At 38.7% G+C, this 17,493-nt stretch overlaps 1 protein-coding gene across 1 annotated transcript in view; it reads left to right on the top strand.

The window, feature by feature from the left end:
• Positions 1-17,493, top strand: part of CDH8 (cadherin 8) — a 518,426-nt gene that overhangs the window by 94,121 nt on the left and 406,812 nt on the right. Inside the window, exon 3 of the mRNA XM_042970108.1 lies at positions 8,068-8,149. The gene's annotated coding sequence lies outside the window, so the exon portion shown is untranslated. The remainder of the gene's footprint in view (positions 1-8,067; positions 8,150-17,493) is intronic.

The raw sequence follows: 17,493 nt of genomic DNA, 5'->3' as shown, positions 1-17,493 counted from the left end.
CAGTTCACTGCAATGAGCTTTCTTAAACTCTCTGCCAAACAAAATGAAATGAATAGAGGTTACACATTCAAGACCCCTATCTTTTATTCCTTAAAGCTCATCAATATGTAAACCCCTGGGGAGTTAGCTTTCTCAGTTTGTACACCAGGCCTTCACTCATGTGGGGATCACAGTTCAGTGAGTTATGTAAAAGATCCCTGCCATCACTCTTTATGTACTGTTCCCTCCAAAAAAGATAATCTGATAAAATGCTTAGGCTATAAACAGGGGAGGCAGTAAGGACAAAAAAGGGCAGAATGCTTAAGATGTGGGAGAAAGAGATGATAGACAAATAGGGAGGGAGGGAGGGAGGGAGGGAGGGAGATAGATAGATAGATAGATAGATAGATAGATAGATAGATAGATAGATAGGATATTGGAAATATTTTATTTTGGATATATAATTTTATACCTTGGAAAACAGATAACATTGCCGTGGACTAAAACTGCCTTGCGGGGAGAGAACTGCAGAAAGATTTTACATAAAATTCTAAATTGCAATAACTTTGTAGTCTCTTCTGACTGATTCAAGCTACCTCCCAACCACTTATAATCATCCAAGTCAACACCTCGGCTTGTGTGTCAGCTCCTTTTGTACCTTACATCTCATCCTAATGTTCTTCCCATCTGTAGCTATTGCTGGTCTACTTTGCTCTTGCAGTGCGTTCAGCCTGTAGAGATGGTAGCATTCTGAGATGTTAACTTATTCCATGTTAATATTCAGCATTTATTAAAGGGTTTAGGATTTTGTAGATACTCAATAAATGTTTTGAAATAAATGAATGATTGAATAAACAAATTAATGGATGAATGAATGGGTAGATAAATAGGACAAATGGATGGATAGATGGATGGATGGATGGATGGATGGATGGATGGATGGATGAATGGATGGATGGATGAGTGGTTAGATGGATGAGTGGATGGATGGATAAGTAAATGGTTGTCTGAGTTTGGGTCAAACAGAGCTATTTAATTGTCATAAAATCAAAGCATAAATCATTAAAAATAAATAACCAGTACTCTAATTTTATTAAAGTCTTCTTCACCATCTACTTTGTTGTTCTTCACATTTGGGATACTCAGTTAAAACTTCTTTCTCCTTAAAATTATCAAACAAGGAATTTTGGGGAAAACACTTTTTTTTTTTAATTCAGGAAATATTGAACAACTTCCAAAACCCCTACACAAAGAAAAAAGAAATCAATTGATGTTATCATCAGTGCATTTAAACATAGCTTCTAAAAATGAGACACTGATGAAAAGGAGTTTAAAAGCTGTTCCCTTTACACTATTCTAAAATAGTTGATGTTATTTCATTTTTTCTCCTCTGAGCTTTCAAAATACTCATGCTGAGATACTGAGATTGTATTCAGTTTCTGAAATTAGTGACATAAAGCTTCTCCAGCCACCCCTATTATCTAGCACAAAGATGCTAAAGCAGAATTGAAATCCTATTATATATATTGCATTAAATTGGTTCCCAGCGGGGCGTCTTAATTAAGATGTGCTTATTACCTGGGTCCAGATTAAGTGGCATGGACTGTATCACAGTCTTTATAATCAGACAGAAAGCAGGGTTAGCCAGGCCCTGATTTGCTAATGAAGGCTAATGACCCGTCGACTTCAATGGTACCATTGTGGTGGGGGCTTTTAATACCACACCAGACACTGTTTTAATTTAACGCTAAGAATGCACATAACCCTATTGCCCTTTCTTAAGTAAATACTCGTAGGTCTTTAAGCATTACTCTCTTAAAGAGAGATTTGCATCAGAACCTCACTTTATGCTTTAGGGCGATAATACAGTTCCTCTACAGAACCTGCAGAAAATGGAAACTCTTTACTAGTTTGATTCCTCTTCTCTCATTTCTATTATACCCCCAACTCCAACACCCATGGCATCATACTCCTCCTCATCCCATGTATACACCCTTCTGACAAGTCTTCATCTTCCCTGTTAATCTATCCAGAATCCCCAGAGCATCAAATCTAGGATAGATCAAGAAGCTCTTTATGATGTTATAGCACAAGTCAGGGTTCAGTTTCCAAGGTCCAAACTGGCTAAGAGATTGAGCTCCAAACTACTAAGTATATTTTTGTGTGTTCTTTGTGAAATCATAGATATATCTATCTGGACCATCCATACAAGTATGTATTTTCGCATCTTTTTCCCTTTCATTGAATTAGAATATCCTATCTTTCTATTCTTATATGAATCTGGATGCAAATCAGGGGAGAAGCTATCCTACCTGATTATAGAAAGTAGGAAATGTAAATGTGATCAAAGTAGCAGGAAGTATTCTCATCCAGGTGAACACCCTCTGGTTCATCCCCATCAACCTGGGAGTAAAATCTTATTGAGTGCCCTAGGTTTCTTTACTCTTAAGTGCCTAGGAAACCCACATATGAATTAAATATTCAGCTGGGTAATAAAGATCCTATGACACAGTCCACCAAACACCTTTAAAATCAGCATTGCTGAAGGAGCCAGCAAAGTTACATAAATATTTGATGAAGGGGACTTAGTTATTGGTGCTGCAATAATTATACAGATTGTAATGGTAATCCTCACTATCAATAATACCTTTGGAGGTAATGGCATTATATACTTCTCTCAGAGAGAATAATAACAATATTAACACCGTACTGACACTTGGCAAGCCAATATCTCCCAAGCTGGGCTCACTTGGCAATCAGGACAGCAAGGAACCTTAGCAAACACATATTTTTTTGGCTGTCGTTCAGTTACTGGAGTGTCAGAGAATATTTGGCATTTAATGCTATGCAAAGTGTTGTTCCCGTTTGATTGTTGTATACTATATAAGCCTTGGAGCATGACGTGAAGTAATTTAACAACTGGAAAAACAGACATTTGGGACAAAACTAATTTCATAGAAAGGCTGATCACAGACATTTAACTTGTTCATAAAAATGTTACCTTGTCATATAATACAGAGCTGAAGATCAAGCTTTGGGGGCAAAAAAAGCCAGTTGTGGGAATGTGACGTGAAGTCTGTTTTTCACTATAATGTTATCTAAGCTCTAAGTACCAAGATGTGCCTTGGTCTTTCTTGCTGTGTCTCTCTTCGGTTTGCAACAAATGGGCAATTGAGTCAGTAGGTTTGTGTTTTAATGAGCTCTATTACTCATATCAGCATATTGATATGCTCTCATATCAGCTGTTTACTTCACCTGGCTCCTGTAAAAGATGCTGAAACAGTCTCATCAGTGTATCAGAGAATGCACAAAGACCCAAGAGAAACATAAGGAAACAAGGCAGACTGTGAGCCACATCTGAGGACTGGAGTCTCCTTTCTTTTCCTGGATAATTTATACACGTATAGTCTTAGGAGCCAATCTCCTTACATTTTCACATATCCAAAGTCACCTCACTTTAGTACCTGATGGGGAAGAGGAGGGTTCATCCTATGACCTCCCGGATTCACCCACTCTGCAGCTGCTCTTCAGCATCATGCTGTCTCTCTGTCAACTGTGATGCTTGTCACTGCCAGGGACTTTTCAGCATTGATAGAACTGTGACATTGATAGAATCCTACATTTTCTGCCCAGAATGGAGCAGGGGATTGAGAGTAAGAAAAAGCAACACTTCCTTTTACTGCCTATCTTTCTTTTTTCTTCAAAGACCTGCCTAGTGTTTTAGAATTTACTGAATCCTTACAGTATAAAATCTGCAAGTTCCAACATCCAAAAATATTCTCTATATACCCACTGATTACCACACCCACTCACAACAACCCAATTCATACCACTATCATCTTTTACCTGGATTATTGTGATAGAGCTTCTCTTGGTGTTCTATTTCTCCTGTTGCATCGCTACTGTCAATGGTCCATCCAACAGCCAACATGTTCTATAAAAAAATAATGAAATACATTCAAAACATTAACACATGTAGAATAAACGCACATTTAAAATAAAACAGACCAATGATACATAATGTATAGATAGGTACAGAACATATCTCTCCCTCTCCTAGTACAACATATACATGGACAGACAGAGACCAGGGTGTCTTTGTGTAGCTTATTCATTTTAATAATCCCTAGTAACTGGATCAGCTCCTAGAATATTGTAGAGCTGAATATAAACTTGTTGAATTAATTAATTATGAAGTATTCAACATCCCTGGGTCCTCTGACTTCATAGAAAGTTCTACATATAATCCTCTGTATTTGGTCTTGCCACATATCTTTCCTCCTACTAATGCTTCTCCCCGATGTGAATCTGTCCTCAGGACAATTCATTCTCAGTTTTAGTAACACATGCTCCTTAGAAAACTGGGTGTGAGTGTTGTAGGTCTCCCACTTCCCAGTGAGTAGTTGAATCACACACAGACACACTTGTGTGTACATAACCACATTATGCTTACTTTGGGTCTGCAGAGAATCAGAAACACCTATGGAACTGAAACATTCAGCACCCTTTCCTTGTTTTATTCATAGATGGAAGAAGGCCCACTGAAACTCTGAAACCATGGATTGGAAGAACCTTCTATTTTTTTTTTAATTTTTTGATGTTTATTTATTTTTTAGAAACAGAAACAGAGCATGAGCCAGGGAGGGGCAGAGAGAGAGAGACACACACATAATCCGAAGCAGGCTCCAGGCTCCGACCTATCACCACAGAGCCCATTGCAGGGCTTGAACGGACAAACCATGAAATCGTTACCTGAGCCAAAGTTGGATGCTTAACCAACTGAGCAACCCAGGTGCCCCAAGAACCTTCTATTTTTGACCAGGGGCCATCTTCCTTCCCAAATTCAGTGAGGGAAAGAGGATGTTTATTTCAGTACCAAGTAGAATGTCAGCATTATATTGTCCATTGTTACCATGTTTTAAGAGATGTGCTGTGCTTAAATCATTGGAAAGAAATGGTTCTTTGGGGGGTTATTAATTATATTTTGTTCAATTTTCTATGTGTCTTATGATGTTTTGACATCTCTCTTTGGGCCATACAGACCTGGGGAGAGACCACCCATCCCAGGGCTAGCTAATTGCTGGGAGAGGTGGACAGCTTGCCTGGGACATGCCCTTCCTGTACACATTGGGCATACCAAGCCAACATTTCCCCTGCCCTAACTCACACCAAGGCCAGGTACCAGACTACTAGGGACTGTCTCTATACCCTAGAGCCCACCAGAATAATTCAAACTAGCCAATCCTAAACTCTTAACCTTGCCATGCCCTGCCTTGCCTTTCCTGCAGAAGCCTCAGAAAAGCCCCTGGCCTTGCCTTCCCCTTGCCCCTACTACTGCTTGGCCAAAATGGTCAGTAATACTTTTTTCTTCCCCTTTCCATGACACTTACCTCTCTGTATTGGCACTCAGTCATCTCCATAAAAATGAGTCACCTCCATTAAAATCCCATTGGTATAATTTTTCCCAATGGTAAAATCCCATTGGTCAATCTGGACAATAGTACCCCATTCAGAACACATTTGAAGGAGTTCTTTTTTTTTTTTTTTTTAATTTTTTTTTCAACGTTTTTTATTTATTTTTGGGACAGAGAGAGACAGAGCATGAACGGGGGAGGGGCAGAGAGAGAGGGAGACACAGAATCGGAAACAGGCTCCAGGCTCCGAGCAATCGGCCCAGAGCCTGACACGGGGCTCGAACTCAGGGACCGCGAGATCGTGACCTGGCTGAAGTCGGACGCTTAACCGACTGCGCCACCCAGGCGCCCCTGAAGGAGTTCTTTAATGAATTAGACCATGTACATACAAGACTCGTCCATGAGTGGACCAGGAATTGAAAACAGACTTGGCTCTGTTTGAATTGGGATATTCAGTCCTTCCGTTGTGACCATTAGGAAAACCACCTTTCAAGAGAGGAAACAGGCATGTAATATTCATGCGTAATTCATAACATTGGTTTTCAGGTCTCTTTTTCCAGTACACCTTTATCAGGTACATTGAGAGTAAATTCGTCGTCTCTGGATCATGCACTTCATTTACTAGGTCTACTATTTTCTTTTAATAGCACCTTTCCTTGGCCCATTAATTCCACTTTTGACACCTTAAAATAAGATAAGAAAAAAAGCAAGAACTTAGTTCTCCTGCCTAGTCATTGAGTGTTTCAAATGATTGATGGAAGGGCAGAACTATTCATATGTGCCTGGCAGGAATCAGGTTTGTGCTCCAAGAATCAGAAGATTGAAAGGCAGGAAGGGCCTTATGATTCATGACAGAGGGTGGTAGGTGTTTGGATGAGTGGTTTAAAAAGTGGGGAAACATGGAGGCAGGGGATGGGGGGACTGGCGCTGTAATGACGGTAAGGATTCACCACTTACAAGAACATTATATGCATTTGTTTAAAGTCATTGTAAATAAAATACATTGCTAATATTGTAGAACTTCTGTCAACCAGAATATTATTCATTTTTCGTTTGTAAAAGAAATGGAATTTAATTATACAAAGGGAGCCACGTCTGGATAGCACTAAGCATTTTCTTGTATTGCTGATGCTTCCTCCTAGCTTTAAAAAAACTGCATGGCAATTTAGCTTGACAGATGTGCTAACAGAGATGGATGTGACATTACATTCTGGGTTTTGTTGGAGTTGCTGTTTTGGATGAATACAAACGCAGTTCTATGTGACTGATATCCTAAACTTTTGGTGTTTAGTGATTTCATAGATTTCATAGTAAGAAAGACCCCAATTTTATTTAACACTTTCAAGCAGTTTGTCTTACTCTTTTCACCATGAATACAGCCTGCAGAGATGCAAGTTGGAACATGGTCTTGTTGATAATGGGGCAAGAATAGCAAAGTTAGAATTTGGCCACTGGGCCTGAAAACAAGTAGAACCTCAGGCCAGACCCTCAGGCAACTTAGAATCAATTCTCCAGAGTGAGACTGTGATGGAGAATTGCAGGCCAAAGGTTTATTGGGGATTGTTCCCAGGCCAGAACACCTATAGGAAAGCGATTGAAGCAGAATTGAGCAGGGAGAGAAGCTGACTGATAACTAAGTTGCAATGGAAGCCTCAGAAGATCCTATGAGGAGCTCTGAAGTTGGACTGGCCCTTTAGAACTGTCACACATTGATTCAAGGTGTCTGGACCTTTGCACCTCTGAGTCAGCCAAGCATCACCTGTGGCTGAGACAATGTCCAGTGAGAAACAGCTGTAGGCTGCTGGCAGCCATACTGAGGTGATGAGGAGGAGATATGGAATGGCCGCTTCTACCCTGAAGAAGGATCTGGGCAGAACACCATAGTATCTCTAACACTCGGCCTGGAAATTTAGAGCCAGAGGAGTAAGTGAAATTAGAAATGCATGTAGAACAATTAATTTTTAAATGTAGGGTATATAAACTGAATAAGTGAATAATGAATCCCAGATAGACCTCCAGAGGGGACAAGCCAAGGTTTGGGAATGAGGAAGATAGTACTAATGAAATCTTTACCAGGATGAAGGGAAGTGATTTACAAGGGGTGATAGCCTGACTGCAAGACTTTAAATTATCAATTTCCTAAAGCTATTTTACAGGGCAAATAGCGGATGCTGGTTTAATGGATCAAAGCTGGGGTAAAAAATAGATGTTTCACTCCTAAAACACCGAAGGCTGATTTCATTTGTGGTGATGCCAAAAAGCAAAAGATTTTTTTTTTTCCCTCACCAATAAGTATTCCCATCTTGAAACTGAAATGTTTAAAAGAGGGGAAAAAAAATGAAAGGAGATAAACTTTGATCAAGGAAACACAAAACCTTCCAGAGCATCAAAGCAGCATTTTAAGGATTCACATCAAGTCTTCTCAAAAGTGGCACTGATTGGCATTTTGGACCAGACACTTCTTTCTTGTGAGGGCCTGTGCTGTGCATTGTAGGATGTTCAGCAACATTTCTGGCCACTACCTCACAGATACCAGTAGCAACCACCCCTCCCCAAAAGTCATGGCAACCAAAAATGTCTCCAGGAATTAACAAGAGTCCACTGGGTGTGAGGGGTGGGGAGAGGCAAAACCACCCCAGTCTAAATACACTTATATTCTTTTATTTTCATTAAGGGTTACCAATGGTCTGTTGGCCCAGAGCTGAGAGGTTTCTCCTGATGCGGGAATTTCAGTGCTACAACCAGGCAAGTCACAGGTAAACCATTCAAGTTGGTCACACTAATTGGGCTCTGTTTTGGAGAGCAGTGTGTTGGAAGAAATACATTGACATTGAAGAAATACATACCTGAAGAAATACATTGTAATATCAATTTTAATGAAAATAATAGGCAGCCGAATTGCCCAGCAAGAATTGTCTTTCGCACCTAAAAGAGCTTCTGATTTCTTCAGGACAGTATTGGGGTGACATACTGCAATTAGCAAAGGTGAATTCAGTGTAATTTTACCTAATCAGATAGAAGCTATTTCACTCAAACTTGATCATATGTAAAAATGGGTATATTTTTTTACTGACAAGGAAACAATGAAATCCATCTAAGTAAAAGGATATTTTGTTTATTTTTAAGTTTTTGAGTAGACTTCGCACACGATGTTACATTAGTTTCAGGTGGACAACATGGTGATTCAACATCTCTATGTTTTGCCAGCTCAGAACAAGTGAAGCCACCACCTACGACCATTCAGTGCTATTCCGCATCGCTGACTATATTCTCTATGCTGTACCTTTCCTCCTGTGACTTATTCATTCCATACCTGGAAGCTTGTATCTCTCACTCCCCTTTGCCCACCTTGCCCACTCCCTACCCCCTTCCCTCTGACAACCATTTGTTCTCTGTATTTATCGGTCTGATTTTGCTTTTTGTTTGTTTCTTTATGTTTTATTTTTCTTAAGATTCCACATATGAGTCAGATCATATGGTATTTGACAATGACATTGTATTTACAAGTTCTTTTAAAAACAATTTTTTTAATGTTGACTTATTTTTGAGAGAGAGAGAGAGAGAGACAAAGAGTGAGTAGGGGAGGAGCAGAGAGAGAGGGAGACACAGAATCCAAAGCAGGCTCCTGGCTCTGAGCTGTCAGCACAGAGCCGGATGCAGGGCTCAAACCCATGAACTGTGAGATTCTGACCTGAGCCGAAGTCGGACACTTAACTGACTGAGCCACCCAGGGGCCCCTGTATTTACAAGTTCTTAAGAAAGAATGGTTGTCCCAAATAGGTTTTATTGTTCAAAATTCAAACTTTTAGGCAAAGACAAAGACCAGTGATTTGTTTTTTCTTTTGTTTTGTTTAAAGTTTACTCATTTGCAGTCACATATATTGTTCTTTTCTAATAACATGAGATGTGGAGGGAAGAATTTGAGGATCGTACAACTAGTTCTTTCTTTTTTTTTTTTTTTTTTTTTTAGATTTAATTTACAGTGAGGGAGAGCATGAGTGGGAGAGAGGAGCAGAGGGGGAGAGAGAGAGAGAGTGAGAGTGAGAGTCAGAGAGAGAGAGAGAGAGAGAGAGAGAGAATCTTAGGCAGGCTCCAAACTCAGCACAGAGGCTGACGTGGGGCTTGATCCCGTGACCCTGGGATCATGACCTGAGCTGAAATCAGGAGTGGTATGCCCAACTGATGAAGCCACCCAGGTGCCCCAAAGCCCAGTGATTTGTAACTGACTTTGCAGCAGAGATTTCTCAAATAAATCACATATTTATCCACTGCATCCATTGGTCTCAGTAAATTGAGGAAGTTGAAGAGCAAATGATTTACTCATAGGCACACAACTAGCATTGTTCTCTCAATATGTAAATGAAAACTAACTGGAAATTTACTAGTGAGAGTAAAACTAAGGTTAAATATTATTTCTGCTTTTGAAAATTCATTGTTTAATCATTAAACAAATATTGAGATCCTATTATTTGCTAAGGACACTGTTAGATGTTGAGGTGGAATAACTCAATAATACCCCATAAGATAGCAAATTTGATGAACACCAATAAATCACTGATTGCTGTGCTTTTGCTTATGAGCAAAGATTATTAACAATAATAACTTTTATTGATCACTATATGTCAAGCATTGTGTTCAATACATTTGTATTTTTATTAATAATCAAGACAATCTTCTAAAGTAGGTATGAGCACTATTTGGATTTCAAATATTAAATGTTATATATATATATATATGTATGTATATAACATTATTGGGCAACTAATCATATTATATGTATATACACATATATGCAGTATATGTACAGTATATATACATATACATATATACAGTATACATATATACTGACCTTAAGATTTGGCATGTAACAAGGTCACATGGTTTGCAAATGATGGGTCTAGACTCTCACTCTAGAAACTATGCTTTTAACTTCCACTCTGATTTTTGACAAAATATGTTACCTCTATGATTTTTAATTCTGTACTAATTATAATCTTGATATTTAAATGGACAACTATGTATTATTGCTTTCAGAAGTAATATAGCAGCGTGAGGTAGATGTGCATTAACTTTTCTTAGATTTTCAAAATTAGCCTTAATTTCAAATATTTTGTAATGTTCTCAGGCCATATATCTTTATGATTCAAAAAATATATATGGGTACTCTAAAAAGCATCAGTATGATTATTTGTAAGCTAATGAAAGAAATCCAGAGCACTTAGTTGCCCAAGATCTCAGAGCTGGTAATTAGGAAACATGGAATTGGAACCAGGACATCTGATTCCAATGTCCATTTAATCAAGTCCTCTGACTCATAAAAGTTGTGAGAGGGAAAAAGGAAAGATGGTTTAAAAAGAGAGCTCAAGCTCATGTTTGCCTAAGATTTTTCTTTTCTGGGTTTATTAAAGACTAATTGTCTTTTTTATGCTGTCAATGGGAATGGTGTTGGACAGCAAGCAAAAAAAAAAAAACAAAAAAACAAAAAACAAAAAAACAAACAAAAAAAACTTCTTTGAGCACTAAAATCCCTCTAACCCTCTACCTTACTAATCAGAGAAAGACGTGTCCAGGGTGTGAAAGCCTGAAAGCCTTTCTAGGGTTTCCCTTACTTCCCTGGACTCTCACTACTGAATATCTCACTACTGAGTGTAAGACCCTATATTTGGAAAACCCATTTGTTGCTTGGTCTTTTTCTATGTTCCACTACAGATACTCTCTTAAGTATCTTATAAAGTGAGCTGGAATCTCTTTTGCTTCTTGCAGTTCCTCAGCCAGCCAAGTCGTCATAAGGAAGGGAGGAAAATAGATCCTCCTTCGTGTTTCATGAGTTCATGGTTCACAGAACATCTCTTCAGAATAGATTATTGGATGTAGAGGTGAATGAGATACTGTTTATCTTGTTTGACCACCCCTTGACCTGGCAACTCACTATTACATAGAAGAAATCCTAGTGTCAGACATCTTCTGTGTTTTTTTTTTATTTTTTTTTTATAGTACATTTTTAAAGCTAAATGAAGGTAACTATCAAGGTTCTAGAAAATGTAATTATAAGACAAGCACATGTATTGTTGGAAAAAGGCCCTCTGAAGAGGTCAGGAGTTTGACTTATTCTTTGTGCCCTGAGGTCCAGAATAATTGGCACATGATGAGTGCTCAAACTTCAGCCCTATTGGATTGAAATGGGTTTCATGTATCACACCAGAATCCCCTAAATTATATGCAGTAAGAACACTATTGTTATACGTATTGTATAATTACTATAGTTATGGTACTTTAAACTCTATGTAAGTATATATATTACCACATATCTACACATTACTATTATGTTACTATATATAGTGCTATCACTTAGCTCAGACAGTGATCAGAGGAACGTTGCATCTCAATCGGAATCCATACTCCCTTTAAAGAGTGACAGTGATGTGAAGCAAAACAGACAGGGGCTTGAGGTTCAGTCCAAGTTCTGACATTTACTGGCTGAGTGAAGGTGGCAGATCTTTTTGCCCAACTGTGCTCCAGGTTTCATGCTTGTAAAATTTACCAGCAGAAGTTTCTTTCCAGATCTAAGGGCTCAATATTATCTGGCCACAAGCTAATCTATGCTCATTTAGTTTTATGATGAGAAACCAGTCCAAAACATTCTCACTTGAGAGCTTTCAAGAAAATACTCTAAGCTCTTTATTTTGAGCCTGTTGTAGATGTGAAAAATGTAGTCACCTCCCTATTTCCCCAAATTCTCAGCACTATTCTGCAGATGGCACCATATGTTCTGTTTTATAAACTCTGTTTTATTTAGTAAGGTGTTTTTGTTTAAATGCAAAGTACTAATTGCTATCTGAGATCTTAAAAGATAAATACAAAGGAGAGACTTTGTATTTTAAAAATTAGGAAAAGGCATATATTGACATGTATATCTAAAAATATAGAAAGAGAAAGAATGGGAAGAAAACAATCCCTCATTATGCATATCCACCACTGGATTTTTTTTCCTTCTTAAGACATTCCAGTCCTGTCAACCTCCATTGAAGTGGCTGTCCCTGTCAATTGTCTGTCACTGCTTAATGTCATTCTTAAAAAGACTCGCAAACTTTATGAGTGACACTGTAACTTCAATCAATTTGCATTTCTGCCACGGTGGAAATTATTTTTGAAAACGTATGCATCCTCCCTAGGCTCTTTGAGGCCTTAATTGCCTAGAATGTCACTTAATCTATAAACTTTCTGCAAGAGGTTTGTCTGAAGGGAAGTCTGTATGAGCATGAGGAGTATCTTCTTTCATAGAACATTTTTAAACAAGTGCTAAAATCTTGCCTGGTATACACTGTTATGAGATCCTGAGGACGACCTATTGCCACAATATGTTGAATTATTTTCTGATATTCCAGACTTGGCAGGTGCAGCACAGAACCCAATGGTAGTCAGTTACACAGACTTGAAAGCTAGACTGGTTCACAGGCATAGATTTCCTTTTTACCAATCTTGTGACCCCACATACCTCACATCAACTTGTTAACCTTGGGTTCCACTTTGCAAAATTGAAGATCGAAAGTGCCTAACTCATAAGGTTACTGTGTTAAGTGCAATTGTACTTTATACTTGGAACATCAGCACTCAGTCACTGGCTGCTTTCCTTCTTTTGATGCCTGTCTCTGGGAAAACTTGAAGGGATACCTCCTAGGAAGCCCAAACATGAAACTGTGAGAACAAGTCATAGGTGGAGTGATGAAAAAACTGTGGCTATTGCTACCAAGTCTTGAATTAAAAGATTCTGTTTTTTGTCTTTACGCAACATGCATCTTTGTCAAACTGCAGAGGCTTCTTTGTCTGTCTGTCTTTCTGTTGCTTCCCACCCTCTTCCTTCTTTCCTTCCTGTCTTTCACGTGTGTGCTTCAGAAAATAGGTACAGGGAATTGATGTAAAGCAGTATATGGATTGGTATTTACATTTTGCAGATGAAAAAACTGAGAGAGAGGGTTAAGAACTTACCCAAGACCCTCAGCTAGAAGGTGTCAGATCTGGGCAGGCCGGTTCTGTCTGGTCTTTGTCGTGCATGAGGCAGCTCTGTCATGGCATTTCACAGCCATCCTATTAGTTTCTCTGATCGAATGACACTAAACCTGCACTTTTGTTTCCCTCTTAGGGAAGGGCTGATTCCAAGCCTAATAGCAGCTATTAACATCCTCATACAAGGTCCTTTTAAAGTGTGGGAATAGCTTTGAGATTAATTTCTTTTAAAGCAAACTTGAACTAGCTTTTCTATTGATGCTATGAAGAGGAAAATAGTCTTGCCCAAGGTCGATAAAGAATTGAAAAGTGAGGTTAATAATAAAAGCAGAATTAGAAGCAGTTTCAGCGGTGATATGTCATGTACAAGCCTATAAAATAAATAGCAATTATCACATTAGAAAAATGAGTCTCTTGGAATGGGAGCTGTTTCTGACAACTCTATCTATGTACCACTCTCCTCTGCCTTGCTCACTTTGTGACTCTTATTGACTAAATCAAAGCATGATACTGCCCACCCCGTGCTTAAGATGAAAGCTATTTTCTTCCATAAAAACTCAATAACTAGAGACAAAACCATGCCATTCCGAAAGCAACCCCTTACGTATTAGCTTATTGTATTAACAAATACTATTTGTATTATGCTTTATTTGTATATGAAAAAAGAGTACTTGCTTTATATATATCTATAACATATAACAATAAATTCTTACTAAATGGTAGCACATCTTGCCTACAAAATAATACATGTAAGTGCTTGTTTTGTGTTACATCTCTGAATCCTTACAACATCCCAGTTATTAATTATCCTTATTGCATTTTACAGAGCAGAAATCAGAGTTTGGAGAGGTGTAATGACATGTTCGGTTTTATGGTGCTATAGAGTAGTGGAGATAGAATTTAAACTTAGTTGTGCAGGCATACCTGGACTTAATACTAAGTGTGGATCACCTCCCTAAATTTATCATGTAAAATGTCCATATATACATTATATGTCATTCACTGCCAATAGCAGAAAGTCATGATTCGTTTTGCCAAAGCTTGGAGATAGTATCTCCTCATTTTTAACCAAGTAAGGTAAGTGTATATCTTAGTATAACTCCACGATCTCCATTTCTAACTCATTCCCACCAAACACAAAAGTCCTGATTGCTTCTTGAGCCCTTCATGATGGAGCTGCTTATTTGTTTCAGAGATCACATGGCAGTGGTAAACTTCATATCTGTAGCAAAACTGTAGCCTCCTCTTGAAGGAAGACCTCCACCCAAGTTCTTTTTCCACTGGATGTCCTGGTGTCTTAATGGGCACCACTAGACAGACCCCTGTGAGCCTGTCTTACAAATGTAAGCCTTCTTGTGAATAATATGACTCCAACAATGTCTCAAGGACAGAGAAAAGTTACCTCATCAGTAAAGACAAAATGTTTTCAATGCTCAGAGATAACTTTTCCCAAAATGTATTCGCTTAATTGAATACTTTCTACAGAGCAACGGGTTTGGCAGATGGTTAGTTGAGAACAGCGAAAGCAAAGTTTGGCAAAATTGCAATTGTCGTTGTAGGCTTTATGTCCACCCAGGCATGTCTCAAGACCATTTGAGCAGTCATACCTGGGACTTAGTTATATGGTGGGTCAAAAAGCATTTCTGGGAAAACTCATCCTAGTCGGAGCAGTAGAGTCTAGAGCAATGGTCTCAAAGTGCAGTTCCCAGATCAACCAGGATGCCCTATGTACTTGTTCATGCCAACTTCTCAGGTTCCAGTTAAAACCTACGGAGTCATAAATCTGCGGAGATAGGCCTAGAAATCTGTTATTTAATAAGATTTCCTAGTAATATTGCTAGGTGCTAATTTTTTTTTGACATTTTTAATTCATTTTTGAGAGACAGAGAGAGGTAGAGTGCGAGCAGGGGATGGACAGAGAGAGAGGGAAACACAAAATCGGAAACAGGCTCCAGGCTCTGAGCTGTCAACCCAGAGCCCAACACGGGGCTGGAACCCACAAGCTGTGAGATAATGATCTGAGCCAAAATCAAGAGTCGGATGCTTAACTGACTGTGCCACCCAGGCACCCCTCGGTGCTAAATTTTAACTGCTAAGCTTAGTGCATTTCTTTTCAAATATACCTGTATTCTTAAATCACGTGGGGAGGCTTGACGGTAATTACAATTAAGTGAAAATAGCTGGATATAGAGCGTAAGGATTTGTTTGGTTTTGTTTGTTTGTCTGAGACTTTAATTCTGAACTTCTCTCAGCCACTGTCTTCTTTGTAAAATACTTAATGTTTTCCAATACATGCTATGAGTCAGACATGGAATAATTGTTTTGCAAGACTATCGTGCCTTTATGACATAGATACTAACCCTATTTTGCAGATGAGGAAACTTAGGTGCAGACAAGTTAAGCAGCTTTCTCATAATCACTATGTAAGTGGTAGAGCCAGTATTTGAACCTGCCTTCTCAGGCTCAGAGCCTGCACTCTGATCCACTCTTTGATGTCAGTCTAGACGAACAGCAGATAACCAACACATTTTGGTTCTTTTCCTCCCTGCCAACACATTCAGGTACATTTCTCTTCCTATTTTCTTGTTCTTTAGTAGAAAAACATTAAGCTGATGGATTTCCTTTGTAACTCTGCTTTATATGAACTAATCACTTCTCTTTCTTTTTTTATCCCCCCCCCCAAAAAAAAAGTAAGAGATTCCTTTTAGAAAGAAAAGAGGGAGAAGAAGGGACCATGTGATTTCGTGCAAGACCTTAGGGTCTCTAGATCTCAAATGTGAATGTAATTTAAAAAAAGAAACTTTTGGGGCGCCTGGGTGGCTCAGTCGGTTGAGCATCCGACTTCGGCTCTGGTCACGATCTCGCAGTCCGTGAGTTCGAGCCCCATGTCGGGCTCTGGGCTGATGGCTCAGAGCTTGGAGCCTGCTTCTGATTCTGTGTCTCCCTCTCTCTCTGCCCTTCCCCCGTTCATGCTCTGTCTCTCTCTGTCTCAAAAATAAATAAACGTTAAAAAAAATTAAAAAAAAAAAAAAAAGAAACTTTGTTAGCATTCTGTTCATTATATATTGCCCTGTAATCTATTCTAGGTTTTATCCCCCATCCTCACTAAACTTTAAAAAAATATATTATGGGTTACAACCATCATACTTTGCAACTGGGAAACAGGTTTAATGTGAGCAGATAGATATTAGTCTATTTGAAAATACCTCTTTGGTAACATTTTTAGCTAAGTAATTGGCAGCAGTGATAGCACAAGGAACAGGGTGGTATTTCCATCCTTGTGCTGATGAAAACCTATTTTACCTGTAGCCTACAGATGACTTTTGGGACTCTGTCGCTGAAGGGATGGGATTGGGCTCAATAGATTAACCAATGAGGCTGATCTAAAAGAGCAGTATAAGAAAGAGGCAGTCCTCTTTACGTGCATCCTAGCAAAACAAAATTTATTGAGTGTTTACAATGTGTCATATACTCTCCTCTGCCTCTGCCACATACCATCTAATTTGATCCCTCTGAAACACCATGAGGAATCGCCATTATATTCCCATTCTAAAGAAAGTTAAATAATTTCCCCAGGGTCACTCAGTAAGTGGCACCGGTAGATGAACTAAACACAAAGAGTTTGCCTTCAGAAACTGGGTTTGCGTCTTCTGTATTGTTTTGGCTTCTTGACTATCGTTTTCTAGAAAACTCTATGTTACTTCTAATCTTTTCCTTAGTTTAATTAACAACAGTTTTTGAATGTGTATCTTGTGCTAGAGACTGCTGAAGACACTGGGGATTTAAGGGAAATTCATGGTTATACATATTTTGAAGGAATTCCTAGCATTTCATTTAACCTACTGAAATTTGTCCATCTCTACCACAGTGCAAATGAACGGTAAGTTATAGTCAGTATTGATACACATTTTTTTCAATGAATAAATGTACAAATGAATACATGAATCCAACCTGGGAGCAATGGACTTATAAACATATGCTCCTAACACATATGCTAATGATTTGGGCACAGACTAATGGATTTTTTCCCCCAAATCCATTCCTCCTTTCTTCCTCAGTAAAGGAACCCCTGATATTTACCTAGACTAGTGGTAAC

This window comes from Panthera tigris, chromosome E2 (genome assembly GCF_018350195.1).
Source record: "Panthera tigris isolate Pti1 chromosome E2, P.tigris_Pti1_mat1.1, whole genome shotgun sequence".
NCBI classification, from domain to species: domain Eukaryota; kingdom Metazoa; phylum Chordata; class Mammalia; order Carnivora; family Felidae; genus Panthera; species Panthera tigris.
This window is presented reverse-complemented; position numbering and strand designations above follow the sequence as displayed.